The following is a 17,942-nucleotide window of genomic DNA, read 5'->3' on the forward strand; positions in this document are numbered from 1 at the left end:
CTGCCCAGAGTCACCAGGCAGGTTAGTGGCAAGGGAGGGGCTCCAGCCGGGTGTCCTGTAGCCGAGCCACCACCCCTCTGCCCTCACTCGGCCGGCTCCCAGCAGGGTGAACTGCCAGTGGGCCGGGCTGCTCGCTGCTTCCTCCCGGGCGTCTGTTGAGGGGCGTCGATTTGGGGAGACTGAGCCAGACTTTGGTTCCCACCCCAGTGCTGCAAAAGGGGTGACCTTGGGCAACTAGCCTGCTCTCTCTGTGCCTATTTCCTTATCCTTCCAACCCCAGCACCTGCCCCATAGGGCTGTTAGAGGACTGAATGGGTGATGCGAGTAAACCCTGCAGAGCGCCCGACGAGAAGTGAGGGCTCCGGAAGTGATGGCTATTATTATAATGTTGTTATTGAAACCGACCAGGGAGCAAGATGTGCCCTTGCTTCCCCTCGGAGACTGCTGCCTTTTCTCACTGGTCTTTCATTTATCCATCCATCAACATTTACAGAACATCCCCAGTGTACTGGGCACTGTTCTTGTGAAGAAAACAGACAAGAATTTGTTTCGCGAGTCACAGGATCCATTGTAGAAAATGCTGCCACCTGCTTTTCGAGCAGACCCTGGGGGAGGGGGTGTCAGAGGGCCTTCGAGGAGCCCCTTGACACAAGGAGGCCCCAGACAGGCTAACAGTCAAACCAAGATCCTTTCAGTGTTTGTTAAGAGTGCGTTCAGGAGAGCTGGCTGGCTGGTCCAGGTGCAGGAGGAGGAGCAGGAGGCGGGGAGGGGCGGCCCTTGCTGCCTCCCACCATCGTCCTCCTGCCCGGGCCACACCTGCAGACAGAGGGGACACCCTGCATCACCCAGGCCTCTCCTGCAGACAGGGCTCCTCAGGGTGCCCCATACCTAAAGCACTCATCAAACGGTCCCGTTGGGTTATCCCCCATCTCCTTTCACTGGGGGTTCCCTTCAAGCCCCTCACAGGTGGGTGCCCCAGGCAGCGGCCCTGCTGGCCCCTCCACCCGGCTCCATGCCCGCCCTGGATGCACATGCCTCTGCCTTATGTCCTGCCAAATGTTTCAATTGGTTTAATCCTGACGCCCCTGGAAGTAGGGCAGTGGGCTTCTACCCTACAGGCTTGGAGAGGGGCCGAGACTGGGCCAGGCCCTACTTGGGAAGCACAGAGGGGTGGAGCTTTCCACGGGACCTGCACACTAGGACCCTGGCTGGCAGGAGCCTCCAGCCTGCAGCGCTGGCGGCCTTCCTCCCTCTGGGCACAGGCCTTGGGCGCTGGGCCTGCCTCCTGTGCTCCCCGGCCACCTTTGGGATTAGGAGGCCCTCAGAGCGGGGCACCTCCACCTTCCCCCTGCTTTGTGGCCTGTGCTCTCCGTGTCCAAACCTGGGCACCGGGGGGAGAGTGGTGTAACGGGGCTGAGATGCCCAAGCGCCTGGGTCATAAAGGAGGACGTGCCCTGTGCCAGCAGGCAGGGGCCAGAAGCTCAGGAGGCCAGGAGAGGAGGGTGGGACCTGGGGGAAACACGGGGCTCCACCCCACCCACCTCTTCTAAGTGTCCTCAGCACTTGTTATGGGATGTGGGTTGTTCCAGTGATGGAGGGAGCGGAGGATGGGGAGGCAGATCCAGACCCGTGGCCAGCTTGGTTCCAGGGTCTGTCTTCCTCAGCTGCGCTCTGCTCTCCCGTGGGCACCGAGGTGTACATGTGGGGCTCCTTTCCTGGTAACTCAGAGGTGATCATAAAACACAAAAAAGGAAATAAATGGAAATATGAGCTTTCGCAAACGTGTGCTAAGTATATACCCACCTGCTCAGGTTAAATGCACCGCCGTTCATGGTGGGTCTCTGGGGCTATTTTTCCCGTGGGGGCTGCACCAGGTGAGGAGTCCTAAGAAATGAGTCCAGTGACCTGCAGGGAAAGACTCTTCTTGTGATAAATGCCCCCGTGACAAGGACAAGCCCCTGTCACTGCTCTGTGGGCCTGCAAATTGCTTCAAAATTAGGGTCATTTGTCCTAAAAATGTCTCTTGCCGTTGTGGGGGCATGAAGGCCTTGGGAAGTGTTGAACGGTGCGGTGGGACCGGGAGGGCAGGGGCGGGCCCCGTGCCGACCCCTCACGTTCTGGCTCAGGCGGGGATTTATGTCAGGTTTCTTGAGGCTGGCGCAGGAGGAGCTGGGAGGGGGAGGGACCAGCGACCCAGGTGTCAGGGGCCTGCTCATCTGGGGCAGAAGAGCCTGGATGGGGGGTTAGGCTAACCCCCAGTGGGGCTGCCCTCACGTTCCAGTGGAGGGAGCCAAGGGCAAGCGTGGAACTGCTCCCGAGGAGGATGCACGGCCAGGGCCAAGCCAGGTGAGGCAAGCAGGCACCTCCAGGGCTGCCGTGTCCTGGGGCCGCCCTGTGCCAGAGCACCCTCTGTTATTATCATTATGATTATCATCGTCATCATCATCCCCATTGTACAGATGGGAAATTAAGGCATCAGCTTACCCAAACGCAATCTACGCCCCAGAGGAAGAGCCACAGGCGCCCCCAGGCCCTTCTGCAGGGAGAGCCCATGGGCTTTGGCACAATGGCCCTCCTGGATCTGTCGTCACCTCCTGGGAGCACGGGGAGGCCAAGTGAGGAGGCTGAGGGCTGAGCCGAGAATGAGGAGCACAGCTCAGAGGAACCCACCCCACTAGATCCAAACCCTGCTGGGCCCTCTGCCCCCGCCCCCCAAACCTGGATAGCTCAGCCTCCACCTCAGGACTCCACTCCAGAGTCCCTCCTTGGAGAAGCCCCCGCTCCAACCCCTCAGCTCAGCCGGGCACCACCTTTGCTCCCAAGGCCTTGACTGTCACTGCCACATCACTCTATACTCTCTCCATTTGTCTCTTGCCTGGCTCCCTCAGCAGATGTCAGCCCTCCCAGGCAAGGCTAGATCCAGCTCATCAAGGGGCCTCCAGCACATCTCGGGGTCTCCAGCAAATCCCAGGGTCTCCAGGGCATCCTGGGGCCTCCAGCGCATCCTAGGGTCTCCAGGGCATCCTGGGGCCTCCAGCGCTTCCTAGGGTCTCCAGGGCATCCTGGGGTCTCCTTGGCATCCTGGCATCTCCAGTGCATTCTAAGGTCTCCAGTGCATCTCAGGGTCTCCAGCGCAGAGGAGAGTAGCCCCTGAACTGTGGGGTCAGCGTGCACCCCGCCAATGTTCCCTTTGACCCTTCTCACTCAGAAAACCAAAAGGAAGAAGGTCAGACCCTTGAGCCCCTTCCCAACATTCCTGACCTCACCCTGGGACCGCTCAGTTGTCCTAGAAATTGCTTCTACTACAGAGAGTGCACAGTGTGGCTGGGCTCACCTGGGACCTGATCTAGAAAGGTGTCGCCCTGAAAACCCAGCGTGCAGAAGCCCGCAGTCGCAGGCACGCTGTGGCCCGTGGCAGCAGACACATCCAGAGGCCCTGGGTGACCCCTGGGCACCTCCAGGCATCCTCTCACCAAAGCTGCAGGTTTCTTTGTCCTTCCTTCACCTCCAAATACAGCCTGGGAATTGATTTCTTTCACAGCCAAATGGAGAAACAAATGAAATATGATTTCATTGTGAGATCTTTCCAACTACTCAATAATTTAAAACTATGCCATATGAAACCAGGCGTAAAAATAACATGAGACTCACATCCCAGAGCCTCGCGCTCTCCAGTGCAGGTCCACACACCTGGGTGATTCGCTGATTCAGAGCCAGCCTCACCGCCACACCCTGGCAGCGCACTTGAGCTCCCCAGGCAGATGGGAAGGGCGACTGGGCTGGCCCAGGCTGGACGCGCGTGGGTCCTGTGTAGCAGCCGCGCCTGTTCCGTAATCTCAGCTACCCCGTTGCCTCTAAGTGGTCTGCAGACTTGGCAACGTTTTGCCATCACAGAAAAATCCCGAGAGATGGTTCATTACAGGAGATGGAGAACCTCACCCGCAGAACGCACAGGCCCGACTTTGGAAGGGGCTTGCTCTGTGTAAGACGCGGACTTTTGGCTCGTGACCAGAAAGCCTTTCCTCTGATTAAATTTTGTGCCTGTGCAGCAGAAGCAGACAAGGAGAGCCAGGAGGATGTGAGAGAAATAGACAGCAAGGGAGAAGAGCAGGCTGGGAGGTGGAGTGATTCATTTATTGAGCACCTACTGTATACCAGGCCCTGTGGGAAACAAGAGATGAAGAAGAGCTGGTCTGAGCCCTCGAGGAGCGACAAGAGCATGCAGGTGGAATAGGGTCCTGGGGCCGCATAGCAAAGTACCACAAACTGGGGGCTTAAACGTCAGAAATTTGTTCTCCTGCTGTTTTGGAGGCCAGACATCTGGAATTAAAGTGCTGGCAGGGCGGGGCACCCCGAGTACCTAGGGGGACCCTGCCTTGTCTCTCTCCCAGCTTCTGGGGGCTCCCAGCCGGTCTTGGTGTTCCTGGACCCGTGGCTGCTTCACTCCAAACCCTGTCACTGTGGTCACGTGAATGCTCCTCCCTGTGTCTCTCTCCTCTCTCATCAGGACACCAGTCCTTGGATTTAGGGCCCGTCCCACTCCAGCATGACCTCATCTCAACTGGTTACCTCTAAGAAGACCCCGTTTCCCATTCAGGTCACCTTCACGGGTCCGGGGGTTGGGACTTGAGCGTATTCTTTTAGGGGCGCAATTCAACCCAGTATCCCCACCTCCCCAGGGCCTGGGAGGAAAGCTGTAGGTCCTGGGGCTCCCGGGTGGAGAGAAGAAAACGGAGGCCCAGAGAGACAGGGTCACACAGGGAACCAGGTCCCCAGCCGGCTGGAATCCACTGGACTCTCCCAGCCACCTGACCCCAATTCCCCATGTCCCCACTTGTCCATGACAATGTGGGCACCCAGCCCCACAGTGCACTCAGAGGCAGTCGCCCCTGACAGTGAGACCAGCTCTTGTCCTGGGCGGATGGAAGGGTCCTGTCTGAAGCCCCATGCCGTGGTTCCAAGCCTCTGGTCCCCTGTGGCCACCAGACGCCCAGGCCCGTCAAGGCCAGGCAGCTGTCACCCCTGAACACTTTATGGACCCGCTTTGCGTGTGTGCACAGTTGCGTCTCCTGGGGTGGGGAGAGGTCCCGCACGAGAAGTGCGCTCCCTGAAGCTGTGTGGTAAAGGGATGCACTTTGAGGAAGATTAATCATGAGCCCCGCCTTCCTAATTTACCAGGTGCTTTTCCCATGGCGCCTCTTGTCCCAGCGTGGCTTTGAGGACCTGCCAGTGAGTACCACCTGGTTTTATGGACGAGGGACCTTAGACTGACTAAGGCTAAGCGACGTGCAGAAGTCAGCGGGTGAGGAGAGGCTGGCTGCGGAGGGCCGGGTCCCTCTGATGACTAGCACACGGCAGTCTCCACGGGAATCCCTTGCTGGGGCTGTGACCAAGCTGCTGGGAGCAGAGAGCAGGACTGCGTGGGTCAATGGTAATGCCAACACCACGGGCCGGGGGAAGCTAGAAGATGCATGTTCTAGCATCTCCACGTTAAAAACAAAACAGTGCCCCCAAGACTAACCCTGCCCTTCACCCCAAGACCTTCTCAGTCATGTTTCTTGAAAGAAGAGTCTACGCTGGCTGTCTGTGTGACCTTGCCTCTCGTTCACTCAGAAGCATTCAGTTAGGCCTGCTGCCTCCCACCCCCGCCCACGGCTGCTGGTCACACCTTGAGACCCGCTGTGTGACTCTGTCCAGCGGATGATCCTCTGCATTTAGCCGATTCGCTGTCTCCGCAGGTCCCACGTGAACCACCTTCCTGAGCCTCCCCCGTCTCCTGCTCGGACCTCTCCCAGTGCCTTCATTGGCTTCTCCCTCCCTGATCCCGTCTTCGGGGGTCTTGGGATCCTCTCTGTGGAGCTGTCCCCCTTCCCGGGTAAACCGACACCCTCACAGTGAGGAAGCCACTTCTGTGCTGACCACTTCTGCCATGGTCAGCTTCATGTGTCAACTCGGCCAGGCTGCAGTCCCCAGGCAATCAACAAACGCTGTCTCAATGTTGCTCTGAGGTCCTTTCTGGATGTGGTGAGCATCCGTTATCAGTTGACTTGAGTAGGGCAGGTTACCTTCTAACGTGGGGGCCTCATCCAGTCCTTTAAAGGCCTTAAGACCAAAAATGAGTTTTCCCAGAGAAGGAAGTCTGCCTCAAGATGGCAGTGTCAGCTCCTGCCTGAGCCTCCAGCCTGGCCCCTGCCCTACAGATGTCAGACTTGACAGACCCCGCAATCCCATAAGCCGATTCCTTAAAATAAACCCTATCTACCCACCCACCCACTCACCTACCTACCTCCCTCTCTGTCCGTCCATCCTTCCATTCATTCTTCCTTCTGTCCTTCTGTCATCCATCTACCATCCATCGTCTGTCCATTATCCGTCCTTCCATCCTCCATCCATCCTACTGGCTCTGTTCCTCTGGAGAACCCAGACTGATACAACTTCCAAAGCCATAACTTCCCTAGGCTTCCAGGCACCGCGACCACAGACCTCGAGCCAATTTGGTCCTCAGCAACTCCCAGCTTCTCCCGGTTCCGGAAATGGCCCCTCCAGCCACCGCACTGTTCTCCCTGACAAGAATGCCTCTGGGGCCTCCCTCCCTGCCCCTTCATGTCTGTCCAGCACCAGGTCCTGCCTCCAAATCCTCCTGTTTATGCCCAGCTCCTCCGAGAGGCCCTGGCCTGAGCCCTCTCTCACCTGGACAGTCACAGCTGTCTCCTCCTGCTCTTCCTGCTCCTGGCCCCCACTCAGTCCCTTCCCCCCCAGCCAGGGGCATCTGCTAAATCCAAGCAAACGAGACCCTGGCGCTCCCCTGCTCGAACCCTCGCGGGCGGCTTCCCGCTGCTCTCATTGTAGCATCCTCAGCACACCCTCCGTGACCTCGCAGCCCTACGTGGCTGCCCTGCACCTCCTTGCCAGCCAATCTCCCTCCAGTCTCCTCCGCTCTCAGTCCCCCTTCAGACCCTTGAACTCAGCCAGCTTGCTGCTGCCTCGGCCTTTCCACATCTGTCTCCCTGCCTGGAATCTCTGACCCCATCCTTCACCTGACGGGTCCCCCTGTTCCTTCAGATCTCAGATTATCATTGCTTTACTTGGAGGGGCTCTGTGGGACCCCACACTCCCATCTGAATTAGAGTTCCCCGTCATAATCTTTCCTCCCGTCCTCACCCTTCCTTGATCCCACTTCGGACACGTAATTGTGTGTGTGCATGTGCATGTTTGTATATGTGCGCATGCATGTGTGTGTGCTGTGTGTATGCATGTGTATATTTTATGTGTGCACGCACATGCAAGTGTGTGCGACACCCCCCCCCCCCCCAGCGGACTGCAGGCTCTATGAGGACAGGGACTCCGTGCATCTTGTTTGCCGGCTTCATAGACCCAGACGCAGTGTTTGGCATCTAGGTGTTCAATAAATACTTCCCGAGTGAGCGAGGAGCCAGCGCTCCTGCAAAAAGAGAGGGTGCAGGCGCGGGAGTCAGGACAGCTCAGGGTGTCTCCACGGCAGGCTGGTGCCAGGGAAGTGACGGGCCTTGTGTCTACCTTCGTGGAGGCAGAGAGGGAAAGGGCTCGGCTCTGTTCCTGAGCAGTGTACCCAACCCCTCGTGGGGCAGCCCCTTTGCCTCGGGCCCCAGTGGGTCACGGGTCCAGCAGAGAGTCTGGAAATGCTCCACAGCCCGCCTGACTCACCCCCCGGCCCTGCGCCCATCCCCCGCCTCTCACCTCTGGACCTGGGGCCCTGCTCCTCCACTCAAAGGCCTCCCCCCGCTCCTCTGCCTGCCCAACGCCTTCCTGAACCTGGAGAATCAGTCCAGGCATCGCCTCTTCTGGGAAGCCCTCCCTCACCCCTGAGCTGAGCTGGGTATTCCCCTGGGTTCCTCCGGGTCCTGGGCTCCCCCTGATTGCAGGCCTGGTCCCATGGGAATGTGGTTACTGTGTCGTTGTCCATCTCCCTCACTAGATGGTGAGCTTTGGACACTGTGGGCTCCTCGGAGAAAAGCTGAGATCCAGAGGGAGCGGAGGAAGGGGACAGTGGAGGAGGGGGCCCGACAATCCAGGCAGGGGACCATGCTTGATCTAACGTTTTAACTCCGTTCCTGGACCATTAGAAAATCGAATGGTACAACCTTTCCTGTTCGAAAGAGTATTCGGGGTGTCTTACAAAGAAAACCTTAGTGCAGAAAGATTTGGAAAACAGCAAATGAGAAAGTGGGGGATAAGGAGATCTTCGCAGAGAAGAGTCCAAGGAAGCTGGGGCTGAGGTCAAGCTCCCAATTCCCACCATGGTGGGGACCCAGCGGAGGGCAGCCCCTCGGCGCCAGCAGGGAGAGGACTGGTCAGTGACATGATGCCCTGTATCCACAGCGTTAAATGAAGTCAGTCATTCTGAACCCTGAGACTCAGGAACCTGCCTCTCTGGGTCCCATGTGGGAGGCGAGCCTGGCTTCCCCTGCAGCCCACAGCGAACGCAGGGAGCATCCCGGGGGCGGCTTCTCCCACCCTCCCTCCCATTCTGTCCCTTTGTGTGGCTGGACTCAGGGGCCTGGTGGCTTCCTGTGGGTCCAGGGCACAGGGGACCTGGCACGAGGTAGGTGATGAGCAAATGTTTCCTAGAAGGAACTTAGTTGTATCAATGAAGAAGCACGTTTTTTAACAGAAAGGTGACACATAATTTCACAGAAAAAGGTGCTGTCGTCCATGCGTCTCAGGACCATCAGTCTCTTCACTGCACCGCCCCCTGGTGGTGGGGTACTCTCCCTGCGGGCACACACCAAGGAGCGCTAAATCCTCCACCGCCCCAGCCTGGACGCCCAGCCCAGGACAGGCGGCCAGAGGATGCCCTCAGCAAAGAGCACCCCAGCACCTGCCTTCAGCCAGCGCCAAGGGAGAGGAAGGAGGGGACGACTCCGTACGCCGTCTCTAACCATCCCCCGCCCCTTCCTGGTATTTGAGGTATTTGAGGCTGTATGGTTTGTAGTCATGATCTAATTAAGCATGTGAGAGTGGAGGGGGGGCGCAGCCAGTCAGGGACTCCTTAGTCTCTGTGTCCTGATAGGTGTCTGCCTAACTCCCATTTCCCTTGCTTCCTGCTTTTGCACAGCATCCGAGTTTCCGTTCAGAGGCCACCATCCCTCCGCCATGTGGCCCCAGTAAGAAGTCCCCCACGGACTTCCCAGTAAGCTGGCCCCAGCTCCGAAGGTTCTGACGGGTCTAAGGGTGACCCCATCCCCCTGGAGACAAAGATCAGCTACACCAGACAGCAGCCAGCATTCCCTGGACACAGGACTTTCTCCAGGAACGGCATACGACCCAGTTCAGAGCAATGGGATGTGAGTGGTGGCTTGCTGAGGAATGCTGGAGAGGATGCTCCTCCCGTTTAGGAGAGAAGATCCCCTGTCTCCTGGTCTGGATGTACACCACTGACAGCTGTTGCAATTTTGTTTCCACACTGACAACCTGAGAAGGAAGCCAGCACCGAGAGGAAATCGTGGAGAAGTGGGGCCAGAGCCCCTGGATCGAGCCAAACCTGAGGCCCATCTACCTCTGGACTTCCAGGTCCATGAGCCAAAGAAGCCCTTATTTGAGCCACTTGGACTTGAGTTTTTTGTTGTTTATGACACCCTAAAACCCCCAAGCCGTCAGTGTTGGGAGGCCTCCTGAGGAAGAGGTCTCAGACCAAGGGTCCCATTTTGCATCAAGGAATGTGTGACATTGACCCCCAGACCATGGGTTCTGCTTGTCCTGCCACAAACCACATCTCTGGGAAGCTGCCAGCTGACAGAATGCCGCCCCCCCCCCCCCCAAGCCTCAGCACAGGGACTGTCCACTGCGGGTCTGGGCTGTTTTCCAGGATGCAGCATGTGCACTGAACCAACGGGCAGTGCGCCGAGTCCAGAACAAGGGGTCAAAGCGCCATAGATCTCCGGGGGAGCAAGCCCCAGGAGTCTGCAGGGGTGGCCCACTCGATAATGCCACCGTCGTCGCTGCCCTCCGCCTGCGGCCCTCTCCTCTGCCCCACTCCTGTCCCTGGGGTCACTTTCACAGTCGACTTCCTCCTCAAAGCCCTGTCTGCCTTTCCGGAGTGAGTGGGGCTGGGGAGGGAGACCGGGCCACGACAGGGAGGGTCAGGGAGCCAGCAGAAGGAGAGGGGGCTGCCAAGGCTGGTGGGGCCCGTCCTGAGGAGCCGTGAATGCCAGGCACAGATCCGGCAGCTGGGCTTCTTGGAATGCTAGCCAAGCAAGAGGCTGAGTCTCAGGCCTGAGCCATTCGAGGAACTGCAGCTGTGGACTGGACCTGAGAGAGACAGAGACGACAGAGACCCCGGCCATCACACAGGCACAGGGAGAGAGAGAGGGAGGGAGGGAGAGAGGTGGAGGAGAGGAGATACAGAAACAGAGAGAGAGAGACAGAGACGACAGAGACCCCGGCCATCACACAGGCACAGGGAGAGAGAGAGAGAGGGAGGGAGGGAGATGGAGGAGGGGAGATACAGAAACAGAGAGAGAGAGACAGAGACGACAGAGACCCCGGCCATCACACAGGCACAGGGAGAGAGAGAGGGAGGGAGGGAGAGAGGTGGGGGAGAGGAGATACAGAAACAGAGAGAGAGAGACAGAGACGACAGAGACCCCGGCCATCACACAGGCACAGGGAGAGAGAGAGGGAGGGAGGGAGAGAGGTGGGGGAGGGGAGATACAGAAACAGAGAGAGAGACGGAGAGACCAGAGACTTAGAGAGATCACGGAGGGCGAGCTGGGGTGGGAGGGAGAACAGAGGCGCTGGAAGGACGTGCAAGATGAACCCAGCAGCCTTTCTCAAGCCGAGTTCTGAACTACAGGACCCAGAAAAGGATCGAGGGGCTGTTTTCTGGGTTCTCTTGGGGATGCTCAGGGCTGGAACATGCTAAGTGCCCGGGATGGGGGGAGGGGCAGTTAATTCGTTAGAACTGGGGATGCATGAGGGCATGAGGGTTCCATTTCTCATGGAATCCTTGATGAGAAAGGCTGAAGGAAGAGAAAGGCAGGAGACGTTCCGTGGACACTAGAATCCTGCACCTTGATTATTGTTTTTTCCTTTTTTTCCAGGCCTGTCCCAGGCTGTGGTGAAGGACAAATGGGAGGGTTTGGGAATCTCGCTGATAATGAGTAATCCGACCTTCTCTCCACACAGCAGGCTATCTGCTTTCCTGCTCTCAGCTAGGGGGAGGGAGAGAGGGAGAGACAGGTGGAGAGACAGACGGACGCTAGCGAGCCCTCAGCCTGGGCCTTCCAATCAAGGACAGTCCCGCATGTTGGTTTTCCAGAAGACCAGCTGCAAAGGAAACCTGGTGCTGCCATTCCCTCTCCGGGCCTCACTCTTCTCATCCTTAAAATGGGGACGTGGGGACCGCCCCATGGCCGAGTGGTTAAGTTTGCACGCTCCACTTGGGTGGCCCAGGGTTTTGCTGGTTCAGATCCTGGGTGCAAACATGGTACTGCTCATCAAGCCATGCTGAGGCGGCGGCCCACATGCCACAACTAGAAGGACCCACAACTAAAACATACAGCTACGTACTGGGGGGCTTTGGGGAGAAGAAGAAAATTAAAAAAAAAAAAGAAGATTGGCAACAGACATTGGCTCAGGTGCCAATCTTTAAAGAAAAAATGGGGCTACCCATGTGCACCCCGCAGCTGGCTGGGACCATCTGATGAGGCGACACAGGTGCTCCGTAACGGGGGTGAGAGGCCCCGTCAGAGCCCTCGGCTCTATCAGGCTTCAACAATTCTGGCCCGCGTGGACCTCCCGCCACGCACCACCCTGCTGGCAGAACCGCCACCTCTGCTGGGTGAGGCGCCCCTGCCCACTCCCGTGCCTGGGAGATGAAGGAGCGGGCAGATCTCCCCAGAGCGGTGCGAGTGTTAGGGTCTGACCCTGACGAGGCTACTGGGTGGTGCTGGTCATTGAAAATCCAGAGCCAGTGGTGGTTAAAGCAGGCTGTATTCGGGACTGTTGTGACAGGGAGAGACGTGAGGGCAGAACCGGGCTCGGTTCCGAATACAGCACGGACGAGCGGGGTTTACAGCCAAGGAGCAGGTGGGATCGTGGGTGGAAATTACGGGGAGAAATCATCAGGGGTGACGGGCTGTGAGTAAACCAGCTGACGGGCTCCCTGCTGAGCCGCGGGCGACGGGACATCCGGGGTGGGGAGGCCACGGTCTGGTCAAGGAGGGTCTTGTTCATGCACCCGCGGGTTGGAGCCACACAGCACCAAAGGCTCCGGAAGCTGAACTGACGGAGGAACCAAGACGCGAGGCCCCAGCCCAGAGGACGCCCCGCCTCCTGGGGAAGACCCGACGTCGCGGCTCAGACCTTGCTGAAGAGAGGTGGGATTGTTCTGTATTTTCGGGGGGCGATTACACGAATCCACATGAGGGGTAAAACTTGCACAACTGTACATACACCAAAATAAAGTAAACTTTACGGTACGTAAAATTTTTAGAAATAATGAAAACAACGAGAAGTAAGTGCCCTCCCTGTGCTGGGCACGCGGCACCCCCACTTCATTCGCTGTCCTTCCCCACTCCTTGCCCCAGGAACCCCCGCCCAGGTGTGGAAACCGAGGCTGACGAAGGAAGGCCGCCCAGGGTCACTTTGTTGGAGGTGCTGGGACAGGGGACCCAGGTCAACATGGCACCATGTAGGGGGCCACAGAGGGGACGCACGGACCGGTCTGGGGTCTGGACCGTCGGCCGAGCCCGTCCTGTCCGTCACAGGGTAAGGGCTGGCCGGCAAGCCAGGAGCACACACTCGTGCCTCCATCCTCCTGGGAAGCCCCTCCCCGGACTTGTTAACCGGGCTCTCCTGCCACAGAGCTGCCCCGGCCGTGACTGTTGCTGCCCACGCTGCCCAGTGCCCAGAGGACCACGCTACCGCGGCACTGAGCCAGCCTGGCAGAGGCTGCCCTGGGAGGCCAGGCAGAAAGGCAGAGTGGCCAGCACACCCCGGGGGTCCTCCCTCCCCTTCCTCTCTCTGGTCTCCTGGGCCCCACCTCGCCTGTGGCCCTGTCTTGCTGCATTTCCTGGGTCCCTAAGGAGGTGGTGCTTGGGAGAGCCAGAGGCCCAGGCTGGAGCCTGGCTGGGTCACTGCCCAGCCGTGTGACCCAGGCAGGTTTCCTCGTCCCGCAGAGCCTCGATTTCCTCTTCTGTAAAATGGGGTGATGATGTTGGCCTTATATATTGGGGGATGGAGGGGTGAGTGAGAGAGAGGAAGGGAAATCTGCAGGGAGTCGTGTGGGCAGACAGGGCCTGTCCTTAGGAGCAGGATTTGGAGGTTTTGTATTGATTGATGACTGATTCAAGAAAGTCTAGGACTCCGATGAAAAGGCAGACTAGGGAAACCGAGGACTCCCGGCTGGACTCCCAGGGCAGGCAGGGGTGGGGAGGGGAGAACAAGGCAGAGCCACAACAGTCCGTGTGTCATCTGGTCCACATAGGATCCACTCACAGCTCGGGACACCCGGGCTCAGAGAGAGTGAGCTCCCTCCCTGAGGTCAAACAGCCAGCCCTCAGCAGAGCCAAGAACACCACCAAGATCAGTGCTTTCTAACCCCAGCTGCAGTTCAGGGAGTTGTAGGGACAGAGAGCCTGCCAGAGCATTTGCCAGATCACTCTCACCCTCGTCCTTCCAGAAGATCAGGCCCCCTTTATCGTTTGCTCTCCCCACGTGCAGCCAGACCCACCACCTCTGGTGTTTCTTTCTCCAAAGAAGGAGCTGACTCTCCAGGGACGGCCGGGAAAGGGAGTGGACGCTAACGAAGCAACTACTAGGTGCCAAAGGCTCTGCCCCAGGACAACGCACCGCTGTCCCCAAGGGCATTTTCTGCACTTCACCTGTGTGACCTCATTCAGTCCTGGAGGTTGCATTTCACAGATGAGGAAACTGAGGCACAGAGAGGCTGTGCCCTCCCCAGGGTTGACCCGAAGCCAGCAAATGGTGAGGTAGATGCAGAGACCCGAGGGGGCCTGACGCCACGGCCCCCAGTCTGCACCACCTGGTGTACCTTCCCCCATTTCGTCACCAGCAGTCCTTCCACGGGGCGGGGGTCCCTGCGGACTTTAGTGCCTACAGCAACAAACTGCTCCTATCACGCAGGATCTGTGGCCCCAGGGCTCTGGTGAGGCTGCAGCGGGGTGTTGGCTGGGCTGCGGGGTAGGATCACTTCTGAGCTTGCTTGTGGGTGAGCCCCACTGTTGAGATGAAAAAACTGAGGCTTAGCGAGGTTAAGTGTCTGACTCAGAAAACACAGCCTGAAGTGTCAGAGCCAGGTGAGTCTGTCTACCCCGACGCCCCCACCTCCTCTGAAAGGTGGGTGCAGCCGAGGGGCAGCCTGTGCCTTTCCAGGTGGGACGGCACTTGTGATTTGCAGGGGAAGGGTGCCTGATCTGTCCTGGGTGGCAGCTGCCACTGCTGGGGGCCCACACAGGCCCTGGAGATGTTGCCGTGCCGAGTCCTGACATGGCCAGCTCTTCCTGCGTTCCTGCCCTGGCTTCACGGATGTTACTTAGGCTGGACGGGGCATCTGCCCAGGACTCCCGCTGGCCTCTGGTAGAGGTGAGACTCAAACCAGGTCTGCTGGCTGGAAGCCCCTGTTCCTCCTTTGCCGGCATTCAACTCCCTGTCTGAAGTGGCGGAGACAGCAAAGGGCTGGCACAGAGCTCTCACCTTGACATGGTCAGCCGCTGACTCTGGTAATCCCAAACATGGCACCACAGGTGGAAGCCACTTTGTGACTGGCCGTAAGTCCTGCCTGTGGGGCCAGAGCCCTGGGCTGTATCAGCGCTCGTCCACTTATCAGCTGTGTGACCTTGTCTCACTCCGGCCCCTCTGAGCTCCTTGCTCTAAGCCAGTGACCCAGAACCCCTACCTCCTAGGGTTGCTCTGGTGACCAGATGAGGTGACCCATATGAGGGGTAACTAAAGTTAGCACACTCTGGGGACAATGCTGGGTCATTATAAGCGCCCTACATGCTACCTATCATTAAATTATTAATACTATTGTATGATTAAGATTCGGGGATCCAACAGGTGGACAGAACCGGGCGAACTCCAGCTCACCACTTCCTGGGGAAGCCACGTCCCTCTCATCTGTGGAGGGGGTGATCGTGGGAACACGGCCTGGGGCTCCGACCGAGGTCGCGCACGGGGGCCTTAGCCCCAGCCTGTCCCAGAGCGAGATCAATTCGGGACTTCGTGGTCAGTCTTCCGGCTTTCTGCTAGAGGGCGGTGGTGGGTGGCGGCAGATGCTCTGAGCGGAGGGACCTGCTCCAAGCTCCTCAGGGAGAGGACCCTGGGCTCATCCACACCTGTGTTCACAGTCGGGGCTGGGGGTCATAACACCAGCAGGTGATGGCACACTAATGAGTCGCAAACTGGGGGGGGGGGAATCAGGGGATCCCAACCTCCAGCCGAGGCTCCAGGAGTCCCCGTTACCGGGGCCTGAGCCCCGTGTGCCGTGCCGGGGCTCGTCAACTTGCTCAGAAACGCCTTCATTTACGGACTTCACCCAAAAGAGGGTTTTTATGATCACACTAAGTGCATTTTTTCTGACTATAAAAACAACCCTCTTCTGATTATAAAAATGCTATGGAAAATACAGAAAGGGTGTAATGAACATTTAATCGCCTGACCTCGTCACTCTGATGACCACAGCAAACGTTTTCACATTCTTCTGTCCAGTTTTTTTTCCCTCTAAAGAGCATTTTCAAAAGCAAAAATGGGCTCCATTTCAAAAGCACAAAAAAACCCAACAAACCATCCATGATGTTTTGAAATCCTTTCCCCAGCCTTGGAGACGCTGTTGAGAATATTTTCACGCGAGCACTATCTATTCTGCAGCCGTCAGCACCTTCCTCCTGCCCCGGGCTGGGGTGGACCCCGCACCCTGCAGGGAGCCCCCGTGATCTGACAGGGGTGTGGCGAGGTCGGCCCCTGTGACCTTGTCAGGAGAACCCAGCCCCAGTCTGCTCGCCGTGGGGCGGCGCCTGACCTCCCGTTCAAGCCCGAAGCTGTGATTGCCCCTAGTGGGGTCACACCCATCCCCTTCCAAGCGGGTCGCAGCCTTTCTTTGCCCCGGTTCCGCTTATCCCAGAAGGAAACAGACCAGCACCGCCCATTCCCATGGACATTTGCTCCCTGGCCGCGGGGTCTGGGCCCAACACACAGGGACCTCCTGCGGCCGTGGAGGACTGGACAGCCCCAGTCAGGTCATGCTCCCTCTCAGGGTTGATGGGGCGGGACGGCCTGGCCAGGCCTTTAGGGTCATGGCTGGTGGAAGGAAGGGACACTTGGCTTTACGTCTTTTTAAGCAAGATTTTTTAAATGGTCTTTAAAAGATGAGACAATAAGTTTAGGACAATACATTTAGGACCAGATGATTTGTTTGTAAGTGAATTCTGGGCTCCATAGCGCCCGTCCCAAGGCGAGATCGGCCCAGACACTTCCTGTGTTCCAATGAGGAAACTGAGGCCCAGAGAGAGGTGTGTCTTGTCTGCAACGGCACCGGGATTAAAAATACGGGGCCCCTGACACAGCTCGGCACCATGAGAGGCTGTGCCGGGCTTGGGGAGGGCAGAGGACCGAATCTCCAGCACAAGAGAGCTTCTAGACTCCGAGACTTTGGTGGTGGGAAATCCCGCAGTGGACCCCGGCTCGGGGACTCAGGGTGCGATTCTGTCCAAGCTGCTGGCGGCTTGGGAACTCGGTCTCCACACCTGGAAACAGGGACACTCTGCAGACCTGGCCGGGCAGCTGAAGCCCTGGAAATCGAAGGTCTCAGGGCAAGGCTGAGCCCGGAGCCCGGCCGGCTGCAGGCCCTCCACCTGCGAGAGGACCCCTGGAGGAGAGAGGCCCAGGACTTGGCCATTTCTAAGGCCCAGGCCTGGCCTCACTTGGTCTAGTGACCGGCATACTCCCCTGGAAGCCACCATTAGGGCAGGCCGGAGGTGAGGCAGAATCTGAGAGCCTGGGGCCCCCCAGACATTCCAGGACTCTGGGCAGGTTGCTGGGGACTGAGCCACCAGGGCTTGGCTGCTGGGCTCCAACTAGGCCAAGTGGGTCACAGCTCAGTCCTTACAGGGCACCAGCTAGTGAACCAGCGGCGCCCCCAGTGTGGCTGTGGGCCTTGGAGAGCTCGCCTCCATGAAGGGGCAGCAGGCCCTCAGCTCCTACCAAGTGGGCCGGGTGGGATGCTGCCCTGCATGGCCAGGCTCCCTGGACTTTCCGGAACAGCAGACGTCTGGGTTTATTGTGAAACCTCTACCCTTTTAATTGTTGAAAACGAATTCAGAAGTCCTTAAGGCCCACAGCGGCAGGGCGAGAGCAGTCACCCTCACAGGGACGTGGGCTCCAAAGACCAGGCCGTCCCCCTGCAGGACCCCGGGTCCTGGGACAGCGCCAGACACCTGGCAAGCTCAGGAGGGTTTGTGGAAAGATGGCCCAGGTCTCTGGACTAGAGGGACCGTGCCAGGGATTCCATGGCCAACCGTGACCAGAGATCAGCCAGCAGGGCAGCGTATTTGTGCTCTCATCGTTAAAAGCAAAGAAAAATGTCAGACATTTCGTCCCTAATTCATTCATTCCTCATAAATACGGAGAACAGAGTGGATAGCATTTCCTGCCTCCCCCCTGAGCCAGCTCTCCCCCCAAGACAGCACGAGTCACCCTGGGGTTATGGCTTAGAGTCAGGATCAGCAGGGTGCCTAATGACAAGACACATCTGGGCCGTGTGTGTGTGTGTGTGTGTGTGTGTGTGTGTGTGTGTGTGTGTAGGGCATTGTTCTGAACCCTCAACTCTTACCAACTTGTTTATTCCTCACAAACACAGAAGAGGTAGGCCAAGTATCTACTGTTCTTCTGTTTCAAAGATAAGGAAAGGGAGGCACAGAGAGGTTAAGAAACTTGCCTGAAGTCAC

Source organism: Equus przewalskii, chromosome 3, assembly GCF_037783145.1.
Source record: "Equus przewalskii isolate Varuska chromosome 3, EquPr2, whole genome shotgun sequence".
NCBI lineage: Eukaryota > Metazoa > Chordata > Mammalia > Perissodactyla > Equidae > Equus > Equus przewalskii.